This window comes from Echiichthys vipera, assembly GCF_963691815.1.
Source record: "Echiichthys vipera genome assembly, chromosome: X".
In the NCBI taxonomy this organism is placed as follows: Eukaryota; Metazoa; Chordata; class Actinopteri; order Perciformes; family Trachinidae; genus Echiichthys; species Echiichthys vipera.
In genome coordinates, this window is record NC_139825.1 from 40,145,228 (window position 1) to 40,168,629 (window position 23,402).

Genomic DNA, 23,402 nt, shown 5'->3' on the forward strand with positions numbered 1-23,402 from the left:
GCAGATGCTTGATATGGCTGTTTAAAGACTTGGTTCACAGAAATAACAGAAAAAAACTGATATTCTCTCATATCACTTTGAATTGAGCCATTCTGATTTTGGTTTTATTTGCCCAGGTTTTGAGGTATCTATCACTGAGATTACTTCTGCCATGCCAGCGCAGGCTGTAATTGATCTTCCTCCTAAAAGTAGTACCTATAAAAACAGTTGACAGCTTGTTCTATCATCTAGGGTAACATTCAGACACCTTTTCTGGAAAGATGTTTGTTCTCTGTTCCAAAGCTGAGAGTACCACCTGGTGTATCACCTTCCAAATACACACGCACGCACGCACGCACGCACGCACACACGCACACACGCACACACACACACACACACACACACACACACACACACACACACACACACACACACACACACACACACCTTTTTAAATGAGACAACTCTTTTTTTTTTTTTCAAGTTTTGATGAACCAATCATCTAAGCAAGTCAGGGGGATTTGACCGAGTGGAAATCTTTGGGGCTAAAAAATTAGACCAACGCAAAGTGCCTCAAATGCAGTTGGAAATGGCCCCTTGAAGCTGGATCCCAAAAGCGACTCAGGCCTTACAGACCCAGATGTTAAAATGCACAACGTTACAGCAGAAATACTCTGAATAGATACATTACTTATCCTAGTCCAGTGTAAGGAGCAGCAGCATCTGATTGGCTCATCTGCTTTTATGGCACTAGTCTGGTCCTGCCAACACCTTTGCTAACAACATCACCCTGGTGTAACTGTATAACATAAATTAATTAACCTGCCCTTTCCTCTCTATTTGCATTATGATTGTCTTGTTAAAATTGCCTGCATCAAAACATTTTACATTTACATTTAAATGCATATTGTAAGAGACAAAATAGGGAACTATAACAACTCTGATAGCCTTGTACTGAGCTGATCTCAATCTCCAGGGCTGATTTTATCTCAGTCCACTTGACTCACAAGGAACTGCAGGCAGGCATGCTGTGCAGTTAAATATGAACCTCGAGTAGGTGCAAACACTATTTTATAGTAAATCTTAGGTATGACTCTCACAACTTCCATCATTTTATTTAGAATCAGAATCAGAAATACTTTAATAATCCCAGGGGGAAATTATTTGAATTTATTTTTATTGGGAAATGTTAAAGTGTGGACGGAAATGTTAAGATTCGTCTTTTACTGCACAGGATAAAATGGTGTGTAAGGTGGCCGTGAGTGCAGGTGCACCCCTCACTATGTGCTGGTTTATCAGTTAAAGCCCACAGGGTGCGCATCGCACGCTGATTCTGTAAAACTATAAAATACAGTGCATGTTCAGTAGGTTGGTCTCTGACCCTTCTCCTGTGTGCGCTGTCCTATGCGCTGTGCGCCCTGGACACTAAACTCCCTCCCTCCCTCCGTCCCTCGCCTCGCCTCGCCTCCTCACTACCGCGCAGAGCTCGACACGCGCTGGCACAACAGATGGTACAGTCGTACAGGCTGCAGGAGCGCAAGCATTTGATGTAGAACTACTTTTAATTCTTTAAACTTCACAAGAACGTTAAGTATAATAGGAGTAAGGGGGATCTCCGAGGACAAACTTGACAGTCACTGGATCCTACATTTAGAGGCGGAATTTGGTGTCAAGGTAAGTTACGATGTTTTTTGAAATAGCCGATCAGATTTCGGAATTAACTCAAAGCGCAAGGTGCCGAGAAAAGGCTCAGAATGACTTAAAATAGTGTTTTTCTCCGTTATCGGTGAATCGAAGTCTATTTATAACACTTACACTAACCATTTAAGTTTGTTACATAATGTCATACAGAATAAGGAACAATGAATGGATTAAAAAGCGCTCTGGTGGCAATTAACCCACCACTAGATCGAATGTCTTAAACATACATTTAAATATATTTTCTACATCATTTGGGTAAAGACAAATGCGTTTTTACATATTTTGCATTACAGATTCACACTATGTTGCAACGTTTTGTTTTAAAGTAATCTTGAGATATCCACGCATTATTTTCTTAGTTTTTTTAAACAGAGTGACACCAGTGAGATGTGTTTTTTTATTGTACTTGGAAAACTTTACAAGTGCAGCATTAATGTAGGTATAAAGAATGACGAAACATCAAACCTTCCTGTCGTCCATACAGTAGTAAGAGTAGTTTAGTTGTTTTATTCCATGAGTTTATCAGGCACCAAGTCTTCACTGGCTCCACAGGCACACATCTGTGTAAGTGCTGATGCTGCAACTCTGTGGGGATGCTGATGCCCCAACACTGAACAACATTAAAACATATGAGGATCATTTTTAGTGACTTCTGTTGAGCCTCCCCACGGGGCAATGTGAAAAACATACATGCACCATGTCAAAGGTCGGTAATGTTCTCTGACAATGTCTATGGTGTTTTTTTTTTTTTCATCTCGTGAGAAGGGGTTGGGGTTAAGATGGCTTTAGAAAAACCTCAGGCGTGTTATCATTGTCAATAGTGACTGATGATACCTGATGGAGCAAGAAATCAAATTATGACTTTTACTCTTCCTCAAGTGTGTAATTATCATTTAGATAATTTTTAGGGTAATTGTCATCAAACAATACATGCAAGAACTTATTTTTTTGCCATCTGTTTTTGCACTCAGCATAAGCTCCTAAGTTCCTAAGAAATGACTCCTGCTCCCAAGATAAGGTTTTACTGTAGCAGCCTGTGAGACACTGAAACTAATCTCTCTGAACCCCTGCTTGCCTCAGAAGAACATAAGAGAGCACACACTCTGACATTTACTTCTAGGATTTAATAAGACTGAGAATAATCAAGTCAAAATCCAACTCTTAATATTCATTATCATTGGTTTGTTACTTAGATATAAATTCAGATGTGTATCTTTGACTGCCCAGTAAAACCAGCTGAGCCGCAAACTCACACTGGGAAAAAAACCTTCACCACAGGAGCATTTCTATAGGTAGATGCCTGTCATCCATATGTCATGTCCTTAAGGCCCTTTAAGATGAGGATCAGTGAGCTATAATGTAATGATTCGTTCAGTCCCAGAAGAGGTCCAGACCTGCGGTGGACCCCAGGTGGCCCTGTGGCAACAGCAGCTACAGGAAAGCGCAGCCGATTACCACATAGCCTCGCAATTTACACACAATTACATCTCTAGGGAGAGGCGCTTGAACTTTATGGCGCATCTGCTCTTGATTCTGTGTGAGCTGATGGCACGATAGAGAAATGTGTAGATGTGAGGATTGCTTTGGAAATGCGCCTGCAGATGTACAAATGTGCTAATACTGCTGAAATAATTCTGGTAACAGTGATGTTGAATCGAATGAATGAATGGAAATAAATAACTCAGAGTGGAGTAGGTTCTCCTGTAAAAATAACTGTGGGATCAATTTCTGGAAGTCTACTCATTCAGATACGTGCTTGCTCTAGAAGTACTGAACCAGTATGTTTTTTATTACTTACTGCCTTCACCGTGGTCCTCTGTATACAGTTCAGTATCCATTGTCTCTAAGATATTACACTTATATTTTTTCTCTTTCTTGCATGTGGCTTTATGTGTGCTCATTAAAATTTTCATGGGGCCTTTGAGAGTCCAGCCACTAATGCTCCTGTGCAAGAGCCACGCAACAAACTTCATCATGTGTGCTTTTACACAGTCAAGGGGAGTACATGCTGAGTACTTGTACTAGATGAAAGCACATATATTGGGGCATAAATTGGTATACTGTACTGCAGCACAGATATCATGTGGAGGGCCAGAGAGATTATCCAATATCGGAGATCTCCACTTTTCATTTATCAAATACACTCTAACAAGCGAAGACTGTGGACGCAGTGATGCTATTTCTTGGCCTAACTTTATTGTGTCAGCCTTAGTGTGTAGGGTCGTTTTCTCGATGGAGAGTGAAGCACACATTTTGACACTATCATTGTGAATTGTCACTGGGAGGAGGCACTGCTGCTGACACTATTGGAGTGCTAGAGATGCTCTCAATGTGGTATTTCATTATATTGTTGCCAGAGTTGTGAGAAAATAAGAATAGCAGGCTTTTGAGTATGAGTGAGGGACCTGTATGGTACAAGAGAAGGGAGTTTAATGACCTAAGTCAGAGACAACATCCCTCAAGTGTGCAAGGGATAGATCTAAAGTAATAAGATAGGACTGGCTCTTTTTATGAGAACTTATGAGCGGAGTCTCTCGCTTTGAAGAGGAGAATCAAAAGCGTGTGGATACTCCGCCACTGCAGAGGCTGACTGTTGTTCTGACTCAACATAACCCTTATAAATACAGATTTTTGCCATATTTTTATATAAACTCTTTATTTTTAACCTCTTCTCTAGCCTCCCCAAACAGCCAAACATATAACACATTGCAGAGGAAAGTAAATAACGTGATACACGCTTGCTCATTTCCAAACAGCCTGCAGGTGTATTCTGTTTCATAATTGTGATGTCATGCAAATATGAATGTAATGCCTAAATATGAGTTTTTGCACAGTAAACAACATCCTGTAAACTCACAAAACAAATCATGTAGACATTTGGTATTACATATGTTAAATGCTACCACCATTATCTGTGATTTCATTTGTTAATGGGCTCCATTTGATGCTTCTCCAGTTTTACTGCTGCTGCTGCTGTCCACCCATCCAACCCTGGCCAGAGCTGTCCTCACATGACTGAAGCATCCAAACAAAAATAAGTGACACCATGAAGTCAGAGACTGACCTCAGCAACACATGGGTTATTTTTTGCAGCCATGCATCCGCTCCCTCCATTTACAGCGGATCGATATTAAGCTGTGAGAGTAAAATGAGGGGGATACTACAGTGAATAAATCCTGCAGTGATACCTGTAGGAGTCCTGCCATGCAATATCTGACATTAAGCTGCTAATCTCAACATGAAAGAGACGATGCTCCCATTTGTGACGGAGATGATGGATGCATTAAAAGTGAACACACTAAACCTACAGCGTATGCACATTACTGGTTGATTGTCAACATCCTGGTTAAAAGAGCTCATTCATGCACACAGTGACTTATTCTCTGCTGGTTCATTATTAATCATCATCATCAGTAAATGTCACTGCTTCAGTACAAGCCATCACTCAAATCATCTCCCATCTGGTAACACACCTTACAGTAGTTTATTAAGAATAATATTAATATTCTTTTTTACTTCATGACCTATTCTCATTCAGCTATTAGAAATTCTCAAGCATAATTAGATTTTTTCCCATTGGACGATGGAAAGTACAAACCAGGTCAGGCCAAAGCACAGCTCCTGATCTGCCAATTTAGGAAATGCATATGATGTCATCCAACCCTCCTACAGTCCCCCTGTTGTGCAGTCAACAGATTAACAAAGCAAAACAAGTTAATAAAAAATGATTAGAGTACTTCAATATCCTTGTAACAAGCTTATGACTCTGATAAAGCTGACATATCCTTCTTTTGAAGAGTACTCTTCTAGAGTTCTAACACCCCAAGACTATTTGGCCTTTTTCGTCATGACCAAGTGGCATCACTTGTTTTTTTTAATTAAATTTGGCAGTGTCCTCTGCAGCAACAAAATGCTTTATACAACTCAAGCAGTTGTACTTTGATGTGTAAAATCAGTGGGGTTCCTTTTTAAAGATCCTAAAAACCTACTTATTTCTCAATCACCTTCACAGTACAAATGATCGCGTCCTACACACACCAAACACCATTTTCCATTTTGATTATTTCACATGAGAGATTTATGAATGCATGTTTTTCTCTAAACACTTCTTAATAGTTTGAAGTGGGCGGGGCTGGGGAACCCCTGTAGCTTACCTGGTAGAGCGTGTTCACCATGTAATCCTTGACAGCAGTCCGTGTTCAAGTCTGACTTGTGGCTTTTTGCTGTTATCCCCTCTCTCTCCCCACTTTCTTTTCTATTTATCTACTAAACAAGAAAGGCCCCCCCAAAAAACATCTTAAACCATGAACAGCGATCAGTTAAAAAAAAATGATGATGCCACGTACTCCCGTCACGATGAAGGAAAATTTCGATTAGGAGCTGTAGATGGTTGTGAGTTTGTTTCATGGATACTGGATACTGGATACAGCTTTGGAGGCGGAGTCCCGTTTATTCCTATGAAAGTTATTCAGTAGTGCATGGAGCCAAAAAAGGTCACCTGCCACGTCTAAAAATACCCGAATGATCGGCACTGCTTCCGCGTTGGCCCATATAGCAGGCGTACCAGAGACTTCTGCCGTCAGGCGGTCTACTATCGGTTTAGTGCTCTGCTAACTTGAACGGGGATTAAAATATTTGACCATGTGGCTCTTCTGGACATTAAAATATTATGGGACTGCATAGATCAAATTCTGAAAGTGAAATGAGTATAGCCATTAAATGTTTGTGAAGCAAATGACATCAGTGAATATCCTCTATAGGAGGGCCAACAGTGGATTGAGTCTCTCATCTGTGCTATTTGATTCTGGCTGGTTTCGTCTTGTCACAGGCATCTGGGGACAAGTTTATGACGCTGACTCTGTCATCAGTCATTATGGGTTTTATCAGAGGGAGCATACTGTACAACAGCAGTTATGTTTTAATGACATGTGGCACTGCCTGTACTTTTTCTGAGGAGGAAACATTTAGTGTCAATTAAAAGAAAAAATCAATGTCATCAATCATGATTAAGACAGTGGAAGCGTCCACTAAAAAATGTTTTCTGCCCTCAAAAGCTCATCTTTAGTGAAAGGGTTGCTTGGCACCATGCAGCTTCAAAGAGCCACCCTGCCTGCATCCACAAATAGAAAATTTCAAGGGGAATTTTAAATGGAAGTGGATTAATATTTCACCTCAACATTGATTCATGCTGCCACTGTAGACATTTTCATCTGCAAGTGAGTCGCTTATGCAAAGGTATGCAGTGACATTTCTGGGGTCTTGATCTGGCACATACTCTCCTTTTAACTGTTCATGAGAAGTAATGGGCCTCCTATGTAGAGCATTACTGTCATCAGCACCCAGTTTGTCACCCCAGCTGCCTGCTCTGTTATTCTCTGTTATTGATTTGTGCTGTTTGCTGACTGCATCCTGTAGAAATAAGATGGCATTTCCCGTGATCTTTGAGTGAGCAAGGTAATTTTTCAGGTGACATTTTATGCATCGACTCTGCAGCATAGTTCTGCTCTATGTAACAAGAAACTGATGAAATGTTGTGAAATTTCCAGTGAAATCTTCTGTTACTAGCCAAAATCAATGCAAAAACACTCAAGCTAGTGTAGATGGAATGCAGGAAAAAAAATTAAAATGAAAGATTGCAGGCTGTGTTTGGTTTGTTTCACGTGTGATTGCATTCTCGGTCCTGTTTAATATGGTCTCCTCTATGCTGTACTGGTCTCTACTTCATGTTGCACAGGTGAAGGACAAGGGAAATCTATTTTCATTAAAGTTGCATGATAGACCTTGAAGACAACCGGCAACTGAATGACTACAATCGATGCCGCTCTCTCATGCTCTAGGCAGTTCATCACCGTGGTGACACAGGTAGAGATGTACCTTGAGTTGACCCTTGAACCGTGACTTAATAGGCCCCTGGCATCCGTGTGCAAGAATATACTACTACACTGTTTTAAGACACCTTGATAGCGAAGCACAGGCTTCATGATATGTGTTTTTTCACTGTTTGAGATGGATTTAAGCATGATGATAAGTTCCGCTTTGTCTGTTTGCATTTTGAATGGTAGAACAGTGCAGTTTAGGCTTCTGGCAAAACAGGAGGAGGAGGAGGACAGGGAGCAAGCAATTTATGTACAGACAGAATGCAATTAAACAAGAAATCTTAAAGGTGTGCATCACCAGAGGGAGCAAAACAAAGTATTTTCTAAAGAAAACAAATAAATCATGTGTGCCCAGCAGGCTTGATCACTCACAGTACGCTGTGTATTTATTTTGTGATTTGCAAATGATTTTACTGTTAAATACTTTTTAAAGTTCATAACAAAGAATCTTTATGGGTATCTGATTCTTTCGGCCACTTGGGGGGCAGAAGTTTTGAACACTGACATACCAAAACGTTTATATGGTGAACATAAATGACGGAAAACATAAAGCAGTTACACTCTCTGCTCTACATTGTTGTTTTAAACTCGGGCACCAGGTGATTAACGTTGTGACCTCAAACAAAACCACTTGGTTACAGTAAGGACATGCCTGGGTGAAAGTGCTGCGTGTGACCCATCCATCACTTCGACCTCTTACCTACACAGTACAACACAATTTACAGTACAATCCCTTAAAGTGCAGAAATAATTTAACATTAAAAGCATAAAAAAAAATAGGCTAGACCTTTAAAAGACACATTTTCAAACATCAAGCTTACACACCAACACGCAAGCGCACACACACACGCACAGCGTTGCAGCTTAAGGAGACAAAACAAAAAACTGTAGATTGCAGAGACCCTGAGCAAAGATAGGCACATATTGCAAACATTGAACAGCAGAGAGAGAAACAGTAGTATAATCAGTAATTTGGTGATTATAAGAAAAAGGTGGAGTTGAGTGCATGTACTTTGCATGTCAATACTATAACACAGATGGAGAGTTATAGGTAAAGGTATTTTTGGTGTTAAGAACAGTTTTTATCCAAAAGCTATAACAGTGCTTAAGTCTATTAGTTTGAGCATGTAGAGACCTGAAACGTCTGCAATAATTCAAAGTCTTGGTGGCCTGCGTGGGACAAATCCCTTGGAATGTTTTTAGCCCTACTAAGACAGTGAGAGCTGTACAGTTCTTCCAGGTTGGGGAGTGAGCAACCAATAATCTGTGTAACCAACACTTTGGAGGGCTTTCCAGTCAGCCACTGCGCAGCTGGCAAACCACAAACACATGCAGTAAGTCAGGATGCTTTCTATGGAGCAACAACAGAATGACAGCAAAAGTTTCTGAGTCAGATTGTTATTCCTGAGAACTCTCAGGAAGTCATTAGTCTGTTGGGGGGTATGGTGTTAAATGCTGAGCTGATGTCCACAAATAGGAGCCGCGCATAGCTCCCCTGCCGCTCCAGGTGGGACAAAGCAGCATGGAGAGCTGTGCACCTGTTCTGTAGGCAAACTGGTAAGGGTCAAACCTGGGTGGGAGATTTGAAATGATGTGTGTATGTACCAGTTTCTCGAAGCATTTCATGATGACTGGGGTAAGTGCTACTGGACGGTAGTCATTAAGGCTGCTGATGAAAGTAAGTCGTTTTTGGGATTGGAATGATGGTTGAGGACTTGAGACAGGGAGGGACGGCACCCTGGGACAGTGACTGGTTAAAAATGGTGGTAAAAACCCCAGCTAGCTGGTCTGCACAGTCCTGGAGCACCTGTCCCGAGATGCTGTTCAACCCTGTCGCTTTCCTTGGCTTCACCGCCCTCAGCATGCGTCGCACCTCTGTGAGAGAGAATAGTATAAATTGACACACTAGTAAATTAACAAAACACCGAAAGGGAGAGCACTCAGCCACTGCGTCTGAACGTGCCGCCATCTTGTCACCTGGAGTACTTGCTCTGAGCACCTAAGTATGCCACTGTTGGGTTGAAAGCCCAGTGTGTTTTAAACAGATGCTCTAGGGTGCCTTGTGCGTTAGTATCAAACACAGATGGCCATGACAAAATGGTGGTATTTGATGCCATCAGGATTAGAATGGGCTCATGAGCTCATCCGATAAAAATCATTTAAAGCAAACGTTATTCTCTTGCGTGTAAGACACGATAGTAACACTGATCCATGTTGTAATGCACATTAATGTTTTATCTCTACATGCTGTTTGAAGACATCAACAAACCTCTTGGACCTCCAAAAGACAAACAAGAGAAAATTTCTTCTAAATTTAGCAATATGCAGCTTACAACATACACCCTCCTCCAAATGCTTTTCTCTGCATTGAGCAGAAATGCTACTGTACTATGATGCCACACTGAAGGACTTTGTAACCAAGGCAACTAACAACAGGCGTAGAGAATGGTCAGATTAGCCGGTGAAGTGTGAAGAGGAAGCATTTCAGATTTTACATAAAGCAAAAACAGCCAAGTTGCCTTTCATAAAGACAATGTATTGAAAGCTGAAATAAATGATTTCACCTGGGTTGATATTGTGGCAGCCTCTGTGATGCTTGTGGTGAGATTTTGTGCTCAGTACAGATTTACAGAGGAATATTTAAATGCTGGGCTCAAAGGCTCAAGGCATATAGCTAAACATGGGGCTGGAGATGAGCTAATCACATACTTCGGGAAAAGAGTCTGGTGGGGGTGGATGCCTCCATTAGCAACAAGGATTCACACCTCAGTCATTCATCTCACCACCTCCCACCGCAATGACCCTCCTGTCACAGGTTCTGAGTCACTTGGCTCCTCGCCACTCCTCCCTGCTCATTCTCTCAGCGTGGTATGTCAGCCTCTCTCCTCATGAAGCACACCAACACACCATGGGCAGATTAACTGTGTCACTGCCTAGACAAAGCTAGAAACAGAGGAAAGTATATTTAGGCACAGACTGCTACTACTCACTAAAGAAAGGCCTCAGAGACGGTATTTTTCATTCATGTGGGACGAAAAAAAGAATGAGTCCAGCCTTGTGGTGGGTAGTAGGTTTTTTGTAGTGTAGTGAGCCTGGTCTGGTCTTCCAGCCACATATTATACAAGAAAGGCCAAGTATGCATTAGTGAACCAACCCCTTTGGTTTTCTGTGTGTCGACTCCAACTCTCCCGGCACGTATCTGTGCTGTGGACATGGATTTAAATGAGTCGATCAGTTCAGACTGGGATTTTGTGCCTGCACAGTTGCATGTTATTTCTGCTAGGCACAGTTGTTATGAAGATATAAGCAAACAGAGCCAAATGTCACATATGGCATAAATCAACTGAAGGAGCGGCTCCTTTCAATGAATGAGATGGCTGTGTTTTTTCACACATGGCTCAAGCTGGCCTTATCCTCTCTGTACCATGTACCACTCGAAAACAAAACTAGAGACCACCTTGTGATGGGATCTCACCAGCTGTGAAGCCAAATCAGGCCAGGGCTGAAAAGCGGCAGGGCACTGGTCGTTTCCCTACTATCTACCCCCCTACTTCTGGTGCTTTTGCTTAGACTGCACCCATCTTTGAACTCTTCCTTTAATTTGATCTCAACTACAAACCTGTAAAGTATCATGACTGTCCACAGACAGATTTATAAACCTGGCTAAATACTCAAAACTGCCTCAGGGGTAGTTTTTTTGTTGTACCACAATTGAATGAATGTTGTACCATTCAATTGTGGTTAAGATATTTCAGTCACTCCGCACTCCTCACATACCACCGCTCAGGCAGGACCTCTAGGCATTACAGTAGTAATGCTCTGAGTACGCCTTTGACATCATTTTTATATGATACGTTACTTACAGACTAACATTGTGATCCCCAAAATGGAAATTCATCCACACATCTACTGGTGGAAATCTGATGTACTACAATCGAAAGCTCCAGTACAGTAAATGGAGATTGTTGTGTTTGTATACTTTCATAAATATTACTATACTATGTGTCCTACAAAACAAACATACAAAACACAAGTCCATGTTAATATTTGTACAAAAGTGGCCATGATCATAGAAAACAAAACATACAGAGCATGCATATCCATAGCATATCATTCTATGTTTTAAGTCATTCATCACAACAGACTTTTCTTAATGGAGGCAAGAAACTACAGAAATACAACAGGTGGTGACAGCTGTGTTTGATGAAGTTGTGTTTTCTGGGATCAGATGATAAACTGGTGAAGTTATGTTAATGATATACTGCCTAAACTTTTTGCTGAGTGGATTTAAAATAGTTGGGAAGCAGACATTAACTCTTTTTCTCTTTCTTCTTCTTTCCTGGTTTTAAGCATGATTCCCCCCAAATTAAAATCCTAAATTAACTTTTTGATGACGTTTCATCCGAAAGTAAAAAAGTATAAAAAAGGAAACTTAGTGCATGGATTTATTAGATAACATCTTTGGCCTACATACAGTACAGTAAAGTAAGTACAGTTGAGCTGGAGTGCAGCACAGGACCGATAAAGATTTGGACCATGCTTTCTTCCCCTTTGATAAGGACAAATGTGATCACACTGAGGGTGTGAAACATGCATGAATGCCTAGAACAATTTAAGCATTGGCTGAAAAGGCAAAAGATGACGTGTTTGGAAATGTAGACAGCATGGGGATCGAGTTTGCTTGGCCTTGCTGAGGAGCAGGTGGGCCGAACTGGTGGGCAGGCAGTTCTGTGATCCCATCAGGACAATCAAGGCCATATGCAGGACAGCTCACCAACCCTCACTAGTTCTGTGCTTACAGTGGGTCGCAACACATGTACTCACCCTTGTCTGAGGAGCGAGAGCATGTCATCCCAGCAGGAAAAGTTCTTTCTACACCAATAATATGTCACCTCTTGCGGATAAAGCCTGTCCACTTGTGCTATTTCACCCGCATGACCACTGTGTAACCATGGAGACTAGGCTGTTATCTTGCATTTATACTCATTTGAAACTTTGACAGTGCAGTGTTATTCAGTCTGCTGTTATTACTTGGATTTCCTACAAGTTAATCATCTGCTTACCTGCACACAATGAGAAATACAGCTGCTTCTCTCTACTGTAATTTGTAAAGCAACTAGAAATTCAGTGCAAGCTGGCTTCCCTTGCTAAGTATCCAAAAGCACACAGCGGTGACACAAACCTAATTTTCATGAACATTCTGTCAAGAGAGATTACGCATCCCTCCCCCAGAGAGAATAGCTTGTAAATATGAAGAGGCTGTGGAGAATATTACCAAACTGATTTACTTTACATATTAAGCTGCTGTAGGTGGAAATTAGAGCTCAGTAACCTCTATATTTTCTAGACAAGAAGAGACAAAAATCATTATGATCATCCTATCCTAATTTCAAGGACAGAACTGGTGATTATTAACTCAACAGGAACTGTCTTTTTGCACCCAAATATTTATATGTGATGCACAAACAACGTGAAATTAGTTATTATTCTTAAATATGACACAACCAGTGAATTAACCTGCTCTCACTGCACATGTTTGAAATCATCAGTGTATGCATTTATTTATGCATGCAGCTTTCTTTCTGCAGGGTGTCTGTCAAGTTGTGTCTTATCTAATTAATGACTTTGCAGCAATTTACCGATGGCTCATTTGCACATGGCTACTAAAGCCCACAGGTCATAATTTGGGATGACTGTTTAGGTAGAATATCTTATTTATTTATTAAGTTAAAGGCGCCTTTTTGTGTTTTTCCATTGTTTCTTTCATTTAAATGAAGTTACAATGTTGGGTGTTTATATTACACTTGGCCAAAAAATGAAACAATGAGATAAACGTACGTAAGAGAATCCCTGTGAGCAAAAAGCTCTGATATCAGACTGTCCTGAATTATTTTGGTTATGTCTGCTTCAGGCACAGCATGGCTGCCATTCCCACTAAGTATAATGATGCACAGCTCTATCCATCCTCCCATTACATAGACGGAACTTCCAAGCTTTTTAACCTATCAACACCCTCCGGTTCATCAGCAATCCAGTTATTCAGTTTGTTACTCAGAAAGTGTTTGATTGCGAAGGAAAATTAATTTTGCTGTCAGAGAAGAAAGCGGGCCAACAACAGCCGAATCTGTATTTGTTCATGTCACTTCATGGACTCTTTCGTAGACAAAGCCCAAAATGCAGTTGGATTTCCTGCAAAGCTAATGCTAAAAGATTGGTTTGATCCATCTATAAAAGTACTGTAAGTAACATATTACCGAAATGTTGTCTTGTAATAATTGTCAGACCTGGCTTGTGAATCCATAGGGGGCTAAAAGTGATATGCACATAAACTTTTTATAGTGTTTCATATAAAATAAAACCTCTGGCTCAGTAAGACCGTGGTAGAGTGGAGGCAGCACGTCAGTCTTGAAATTCTGCGTGCTGGGTTCATCATCCATGCAATGTGCATTTATGTGTTGCTTTTGGCACTGATGCTTCCTGGTTTATTCTATTTCTGAGTCAAAAGCCAACGCTGTGGAGTGCGGAGAGTGTGCAGACCAGAAACCCGGTAATAATCCGGGTAAGATGTTTACATGCCAGAGAACTACGGTTACTAAAAGAGTTATCCAGGGGTATGAGAACTCTGATTTTCCCCCGGGTATGGTGTTAACATGGTGTTTGAGAAACCGGGGTATGCCCTTAACCCGATTATAATCAGGTTTTTAAACTACATGTAAACGCACTGATTGTAAATTGGAAATAAGTGATGTCTCAGACCTTCTCTGTTTAGGGATGGTTTCTTTACTTTTACATATGGGTTCTTTTACTCCTATTTTCAATTCTAGCCGCATTGTGGTTTACTTTTTGTTTTGTTACAAGCGGTGTCACAGGGTCACCTGCTTAGGGACTGCTTTTTTTTTCACCTGTGTTCATCTGTTCATCACTAACTCTCCTATCATTGCAGATCTTGCCACTCTACCCTGCAATCACCTCATTCCCTTCACCTGTGCTTCCCCACCCACTTCCACACCTGGCCCTCATTATCCACATCAGCCTCCCATCCAGTAAAAATAATATACAACCCATTCTCATTCATCCTCTGTCATGCCAAGGACCCTCATGCCACATGCCCTGCTTGCATCCTGTCAGTTTTTGCTCTGCCTGAGACTTTACCTAGATATCTGCTAGAGGTTTTTTGGCCTCTCTCTCTCAGTTAAGTTTTGCTGTTTTGTTGTCAAGGCACACCCACTCAATTCCTTTAGTTAATTAATATCATCTAATTTCTATTATCATTGACTAGTAATAATGAGCTACTGCATTTTTACATCTATTCTTCTAGTAAACAGTAGTCATGCTCTTTCATGAATTATGTAGTAGAAAAATGTTTACTTGTGTCTGAATCATATCAGACCCATACCCAACAACAACCATAAAAAGTACCTTTTCCCTGGATGTAAATTTAAAAAAAATATCTACAAAAGTTTTCCTCACCACCGACAAGTGCATCCAAAGGCAATATAATCCCAATCCAGTAGGCTGGAATACACATGTATGTTCATATGCAACACTTGCTCAGGCAACCTGTTCTCATCTCAAACAGAGTTGTTTTGTCAGGGCCCCTTGGTGTCACTTGTTAATGCACTGGGTAACCCTGCATGTAAAATGACGACACATTTCAAATGCCTGCACGTACACAGCTCAGATGGTTACAGATTTTTCTTTTGAACTTTGGGTAAATATTGAAAATAGGTTTAATAAAATATATTATCTGTCCTTAATGTACACACTGTAATATCTTATTCCAACTGTGCTTTTAAATTAACTGTGAAAATAAACCTTAACTGTGCTGCAGCACAAAATAGAACAGCAGAAAGAGTTGAGACAAGCATCACATTAACTAAAGCAAACTAATACAACATCATTGTTCCATTTTCTTGGCATTAGAGGGAAACTTTTCTTTGATTTCACACTGAGCCCTTCAACAACAACAGCTCTGCAGCAGTCCAGTCCATCAGTTTCTATCCCCTCGAAGGACCTTACACACTTCTAACAAGCAGCGGCATGATGCGCTGGCCATGAAGTGTCTTCATGCTGTTGGGTTTTATTGCTCTCTCAGAATAAAAGAGAATTTAGATGGACATGCGGATGGCATTCACATTTGGACAAGGCTGGGGGGGTAAGAAAATCTAAAACTGGTTAACTTGTGAATAATAAGGAGGTCTGTTTACAAGATTGAACCATTGCCTCCTAACTGGTTGTCATCTGTTACACTGCATTTTGCTGAATAGATGTTGGTTTCCAGCTGAAAAGAAAAAAAAAGTGAGGGAGGAGGTCAGGTTGATATGAAACAGTGAGTTTGCTCTGCCTTTGCAAAAATACATCAAACCTCCCACTGCCGTATTCCTGTGTTTGCTGAATCACTGGTATAGCTGATTATCAAAATCTACATCCCCAGAGCTCGAGTTACGGTAGTAAGTCACAGGACCAAGAACATCAGATCTGTGTTTAAACATTCGGTTTATGTCTGATCTTGTTGATCTCACTTGAATTTGAAATTTTCCACAATTAGCCTATACATTATTGTTAGCTTGTTTTTTTCCAGTGCATATTCATATTTTAAAGTTTCAGCATCATTTAATCTTTTACATAACATGTCTTAATGTATATTTCTAAAAAGTGCAGGACAGTTCATTAGCAAAAAGACATCACATGGAATGAATAAAAACCATGCAGATACCCACATCTTCATCACACATGCATTGCCTTTGAGCAATGTTTTCATCATCTGGCTTGCATTTGGTTTCAGTTGTGCTGGACTTCAGACAAAACCCTCCAGATCTGCCTTGTTTTAAACATCAGGCTCAGGGTGCAGCAGTTAGAGCCCCCCCCCCCTTCTGTCAAAGACATTTTCATGCTCTGAACTTCCTATTTTCAGTTCAGTGAAACGATGCTATAAGAAGCCTCCTCTCGTGGAGAACAGAGCTTTTCAAACTGAATGAGAAGAGAGTGTAAAAGATGGAGACATCACGCAACACTACGTAGAGACACAAGGGAAGCTAATGAGAGCATTAGACACAATCTACCTTATACAGAGGAGGGAAAACACAACAGACTGTGTGAGCATAAGATGGATGATTTGTTGTCATATTCGAGTTAAAGAGAAATGTGGTCTATTTTTGTGCCCACAGAAGAGACCTTGGTCTCTTTGCCAAAAAAGACGATGTCAGCCTTGTGTGTGTGTATATATATATATATATATATATATATATATATATATATATATATATATATATAGACCTTATTGCATTTTAATGGTTGGCACTGTTGGTCTGTCTCAGTCAGTCAGGCTTGATTGTGATTGACACAAAGCCAGCCGAAAATCTTCAATTCCCCTTAAGTTGCCCGCTAATGCTAGATAATTTTAGCTTTGTTAGCAAGGCACGACCAAATGCTGAACAAGACATTGTCACGTGACCACAATGTTACAATTAACTTTGATGATTCAGAAACACACTATGAGGTCAGTCTAAGAGTTTAACATCCAAAAACAAATTTGCGGCTTTTTTAATGTACACAGGGCAGTGGATATGCATTTATAATCCTCTATCCTGTCATTAGCATGGTGACCAGTCAGTCACAAGTTTGCCATGCCTCTAAAGTATCCCCTGCTTCATTGTCTTTTTCTCTAAATGGCACAGTGATTTACAAAATGAACATCATACTGTATCGAAGAAGACTTGAAACAAGTGATTGAGACCATAAACTCTTTAGGAAAAAGTTTACTAATGTAATAAATCAAGTGAGGAGTAGGGTCATTTTCCAATTGACTTCTATACTAACAGACTTCTTTTTGCAACCACTGGAATCGCCCCCTGCTGGACATTAGAAATAATGCAGGTTTAAAGAACTTCTAGATTGGCTTCTCTTTTCAGACCGATAGGGTTGGATACTGAAATTGATACTTTTATGGGTACTGACCAAATTATGTTGATACTAGAGAGTACAGAATTCAGGTATTGCTTCAAATGTGAATGGTACCCAATACTAATAACCAAGGGATCGCTTGTACGTAGAGATGAATCTACCATCTATCTACTACTCCGATGGGCTTTACGGAACTTTATAGTGAGTTCAGCTCATTGTTTAGCTGTTCGGCATTTGTGCGATCCGTGTTTATTCACCATGAAAAAAACGTATACCAACTATACAGACATTAACTGTTAGCCTACACTTTGACTGATCTCAGAACTAACCAGTATTCAGTTAATCCTTTTCTTTTCTCTCTCATTTCTCCTCTTCTGGTATATAAAGCAGATACATCCATGGGATGACTGCAAATTTCATGGGGCAAGTACTGGAGTAATGAAACCCTGTCTCTTTCTCTGTCTGATACTTACAAAACTGCCTTCTCAGTTTCGTTTTGAGGGAATCCTAATTTCCAGTGACTGACACAGGTAGTGAAATGGTTGTGTTTTTCTAAGGTTAGGTTTAGAAAAAGATGATTGTTTGGCTTAAAATACTGACTTTATGCTACAAATATATTTCTCATACCTCAAAGACAGTTTCGTTGCAGGGTAACTTCTCCTTCCTGGGCTATCATAGCTGAGTAAGCAGATAAGAGTCATGTGGCTGTCGCAGCAGATGAGGACTTGATGGAACATAAATGCATGAGACAAAGATGTACATTATATCTGGTGTAGGAGCTTTTCAGCTATTGTTTTGCGTCTTTCCATTATCAAAATATCAATGAAGAAAGGAAATATCTATATTATTGCAGACAGAAAACTGATGATCTGAAACATCTTACATGTGCTCATTCTCTTGCATGAAGGCAGGCAGCAGGGACAGTGTAATGTGGCTGTCATCTGGAAATCTATCTGTGTTAATAACCTACAAGATGTATCTGCACTCTTAACACCCTTTACACACTATTAAAAAGGGACTCGGGGAGGATGTCATTAAAACGCAGGAGACTTATTGTACAGTAGGTATGCTGTGAATAGCAAGACAATTATGTAATATAAAATGTGATACAGAAATGTCATGAATGTAAGCTATTACATTCATGTTGGATGACATAGTGTTGGACAAGTCTACTATAGGCTTAGATTGCCTTCTGCTGTGATTTAGCTACCGTGCAACATGAAGGCAATAGTTTATCCCACATGGGGGAGGCATCCACTGTGCTGTACTATTGTTTGCTTCCAAATGTTATCAATTTACAGTCTACTCCTGTCAGTTACATTAATTGAATTTACTGCTCATAATTTGTGTCGCTTTTGCGTTATTAATTTCACAGTCAGCACTCTGAAGGGGCTTTCAATTAGTGTGAGCTCGACATTACACCCAAGCCTGCTTTATTTATTCCTGCCTTTTGATGATAATATTTCATGTAATGTCGTTTTTATGCGTGGCAATTAAAGTTTCTGTTCACTGAAGCAGCACAGAGGAACTGAAAGCTAATAAGACTGGCTGTAGTTTGGAAGTCAAGAGGGCAGTTTGCTCCTTTTACGTTAGGATTGTTTTAAGATTGAAAGTGAAAATTCACGTGTTGCTTAATAACTGCCAGTCTAAGTTGTTAACCTTAATGTTCAAAAACATTAAGGTTAACTCCTACAGCCATTATTTGAATTTAAATATTTGAATCTAAATTACCATCATGTGATTATAGCACATCTTAAATAATTCTAATGGTGCGAATTTTTGCAACAAGCATTTTAAAAGTTGTTTGCTAGTCGTCGGGCAGACAGACCTGACAAAGAATGCATTCACACTTTTTATACATCAGCATCATGATGTCAGCAGTAGTGGTTATTTAAGCCATAGTTGAGATGTCACAGAAAGAAAAGGTGGTATTTACACTGGCATACATTGCATCTTGCACATGAATAAATACAAATGATTCCGTGGTCAGACTTGTACGAGTAATACATGCTGAAAATTCACTTACGTTTGGTGTGAACACAGCATGGTATTATACACCTCTTAATAGCAGACAAGTGTGTGACACATGGGTGCTTGACCTACGTTGGCCCGAGTCATATGAGACAGGCGTCACACTTTTTCTCACTTCTAATTTGCACTTTTCCATGAAAAGAAATGTAATTTTAGCTCCGACAGTTAAAAAAACCCCACTACATTCATTAAAATAAGAATATGATAAATATATGACACCATAAGTGAGAACCTGTGCTCCTTATATTCAAGTTGAACTATTTCCCAAGAAGCTTTTGCTTCTGTATGACATGTGAGAATTTTCAGGTATTGTTTGAAGTAAAGTGGAGGTGCCTTTGTGGACCAAACTTTCTACATATGCATAGATGTACAGTGCATCCAGAAAGTATTCACAGCGTGATTTTATTACGTTACAGCCTTATTCCAAATTGTATTAAATTAATCTCTGTCCTCAAAAGTCTACACATAATGCCCCATTATGATCACATGAAAAAAGTTTTGAGAGTTTTGAAAATTTACTAAAATTAAAAAACAAAGAAATCATATTTACATAAGTATTCACAGCCTTTGCTTAATACTTTGTAGAACCACCTTTGGTAGCCTCAAGTCTTTTTGAATATGATGCCACAAGCTTGGCACACCTCTCTTTAGGCACTTTGCCCATTCTTCTTTGCAGTACCTCTCAAGCTCTATCAGGTTGGATGGGAGACGTCTGTGCACAGCCATTTTCAGATCTCTCCAGAGATGTTCAAACGGATTCAAGTCTAGGCTCTGGCTGGGCCACTCCAGGACATTCACAGAGTGGTCCTGAAGCCACTCCTTTGAGATCTTGGCTGTGTGCTTGGGGTCGTCGTCCTGCTGAAAAATGAACCGTCGCCCTAGTCTGAGGTCAAGAGCACTCAGGAGCAGGTTTTCATCCAGGATGTCTCTGTACATTGCTGCATTCATCTTTCCCTCTATCCTTACTAGTCTGCCAGTTCCTGCTGCTGAAAAACATCCCCATAGCATGATGCTGCCACCACCATGCTTGACTGTAGGGATGGTATTGGCCTCGTGATGAGCAGTGCCTGGTTTCCTCCAAACATGACGCCTGGCATTCACACCAAAGAGTTCCATCTTTGTCTCATCAGACCAGATAATTTTGTTTCTCATGGTCTGAGAGTCCTTCGGGTGCCTTTTGGCAAATTCCAGACGGGCTGCCTTGTGCCTTTTACTAAGGAGTGGCTTTCGCCTGGCCACTCTGCCATACAGGCCTGATTGGTGGATTGCTGCAGAGATAGTTGTCCTTCTGCAAGGTTCTCCCCTCTCCACAGAGGAAGGCTGGAGCTCTGATAGAGTGACCATCGGGTTCTTGGTCACTTCCCTGACCAACGCCCTTCTCCCCCGAGTGCTCAATTTAGACTACCGGCCAGCTCTAGGAAGAGTCCTGGTGGTTCCAAACTTCTTCCATTTACGAATGATGGAGGCCACTGTGCTCATTGGGACATTCAAAGCAGCAGATATTTTTCTGTATCCTTCCCAAGATTTGTACCTCAAGACAATTTTGTCTCTGAGGTCTACAGACAATTCCTTTGACTTCATGCTTGGTGTTTGCGCTTTGACATGCAGTCAACTGTGGGACCTTATATAGACAGGTGTGTGCCTTTCAAAATCATGTTCAATCAGCTGGATTTACCACAGGTGGACTCCATTTAAGCTGTAGAACCGTCTCAAGGATGATCAGTGGAAACAGGATGCACCTGAGCTCAATTTTGAGCTTCATGGTAAAGGCTGTGAATAGTTACGTAAATGTGATTTCTTTGTTTTTTTTAATGGGGCATTATGTGTAGAATTTTGAGGACAGAGATTAATTTAATAAATTTTGGAACAAGGCTGTAACGTAATAAAATGTGGAAAAAGTGAAACGCTGTGAATACTTTCCGGATGCACTGTATATGCTCATATATGCAGACGTGTCTAGGTTGTGTCCATGTTATCTCATGTTAGACTATTTAATCCGGTCAGCTTCCAATCCTCCCTTCGCCTGCCTCGATCATACATTCTTTGAGCTGTCTCTATAATTAGGGCATTTAAAATGTACTCTGCCTCTTACCACCTTATGTTGCGATTCACAACACTCCCACCAATGCTCTCCTGCTCTCGGACTAAAAATGACATAAAGGTACAGGAGTTTTGACAGCATGGGCTAAAATTAGGAATAGTGGCTGTATCTGTTGCAAATAGGAAAGGACACAAATGTTCTTAGTACAGTGCAGTATATGGATTCACACTGTAATGCACACATGCATGTGTGCATTCAGGCATGCACTCATGTCCATGCCCTCACAAACACTATTCTCCCGCAGCATGGATTGTCTGTTGCTGTTCCATCAACCCAAGCCATTATTTTTTCTCACACACGCTCTCCAACACACTGTCTCCATAGGGAAAGCACTTCAATTATGAGCCATCTTACCTGAAGAGGTAACACTGTTTATATAGGCTGTCCAGGTCACTCTGAAGCATCCTCATGCAGACATATTGGAGGTCAACAGTGGCTATGCAGCCGTGGGTGGACTGCAATTCTAAACATGCAATTTGCAATCTCCGCAGCAGGATTCAGCTGTCACAGTGACTTTCTTTCCTCCTTCTGCCGAATAACTGATTACTTAATTGCTTGTTAGCTATTTTCTCAATTTACTGGAACTGTTGCCATCAACTTAAGTGTCAGTGGCTTGTTTTTGTAAATATAATTCTTTGTATTAGATTGTGGGAGCAAGTTACTGTATGATTCATACCACTTGCTGCATTGTTAAATAAGCCTGTAAGCATATTACAAAACCATCCATTACTCTCCTCAAGCTAAAACTAGTGTTTTGGAAAAATGACTGCTAAAGACAGTTCTCATTCTTCTGACAGTAAGCTCAGTTGTACAATATGAGCACATTATGCACATTATAATGGTTTCATTTTTAATTTATTATACTGAGTATAGCTACCTAAAATGGGCTATTTTTAATAATGACGCTCAAGTTTCAGATGTCCATCCTATCCGTTAGTTGCTGCTCTGCACGCATAAGAGGACTCCACAGGCTCTATTTTCAGGGACAGTGCGGCCAGATCACAAAGTGCACCTTTCCAAGTGCACACTATATGTCAGTAACATGACAAGCTCAATTTTAGTAATTTCAATGTGTCAGTCTCCAACGTGTGTGTGTGTGTGTGTGTGTTTGTGTGTGTGTGTGTGTGTGGGGGTGTGTGTGTGTGTGTGTGTGTGTGTGTGTGTGTGTGTGTGTGTGTGTGTGTGTGTGTGATGTGTAAAAGAAATTGTGTAGAATAACATAAATACAGGTTTTGCTCCCCCGTGTTAAATTATGGCTTGACGATGTGCAACATCACTTTAGTTAGAGACTGCAGAGAGAACAGCTACCTGCTGTCTTCAGATGACTATACTCATAAAGCCCAGTTCAGACCAAAGATTTTGGACGAGACAAAACTGTTTTAGAACATTGCAGGTGAAATTTGCAGCAGTGTGAACTGACCCGTCTCGTCTGGACTCAAACCGGCTGATGCTATAGCCTATGATTCAGCTTGTCAAATCGCCAGCAGCTGGTTTTAAAATGTAATACACATCACCTGTTTCAACAGTCAATTAAGTCTTAGCAAAGTCCGCTGGGCGAGTCACTGACAAAATTTTAGCTTGTTTTTAATGGCCGTTTTGGACAAAGGCTGAATGAGCACGTGTGAGAGAGAGGGTTGAGCGAGTAATACAATGAATATAGGGGCCTTCACATGATAAGCGTTTTGCGCTGGGCTCGCCGCAAGGTTGTGCCTTTGAAAGGTCAGTGGCAACAAGGTCAAAGTTAATGTGATTTAAACTTTGAGCGCAGCGGCAGAGAGGCAAATGTGAGCGGTGCGTGCCACTACCTTGGG

General features: G+C 40.6%; 1 protein-coding gene across 1 annotated transcript in view; it reads left to right on the top strand.

The window, feature by feature from the left end:
• Positions 1-1,544: 1,544 nt before the first annotated feature.
• The window catches only part of LOC310965086 (caM kinase-like vesicle-associated protein), a gene marked incomplete at its 3' end in the record, with an annotated part of 42,012 nt that continues 20,154 nt past the window's right edge, over positions 1,545-23,402 (top strand). The window contains exon 1 of the mRNA XM_083938495.1: positions 1,545-1,653. The remainder of the gene's footprint in view (positions 1,654-23,402) is intronic.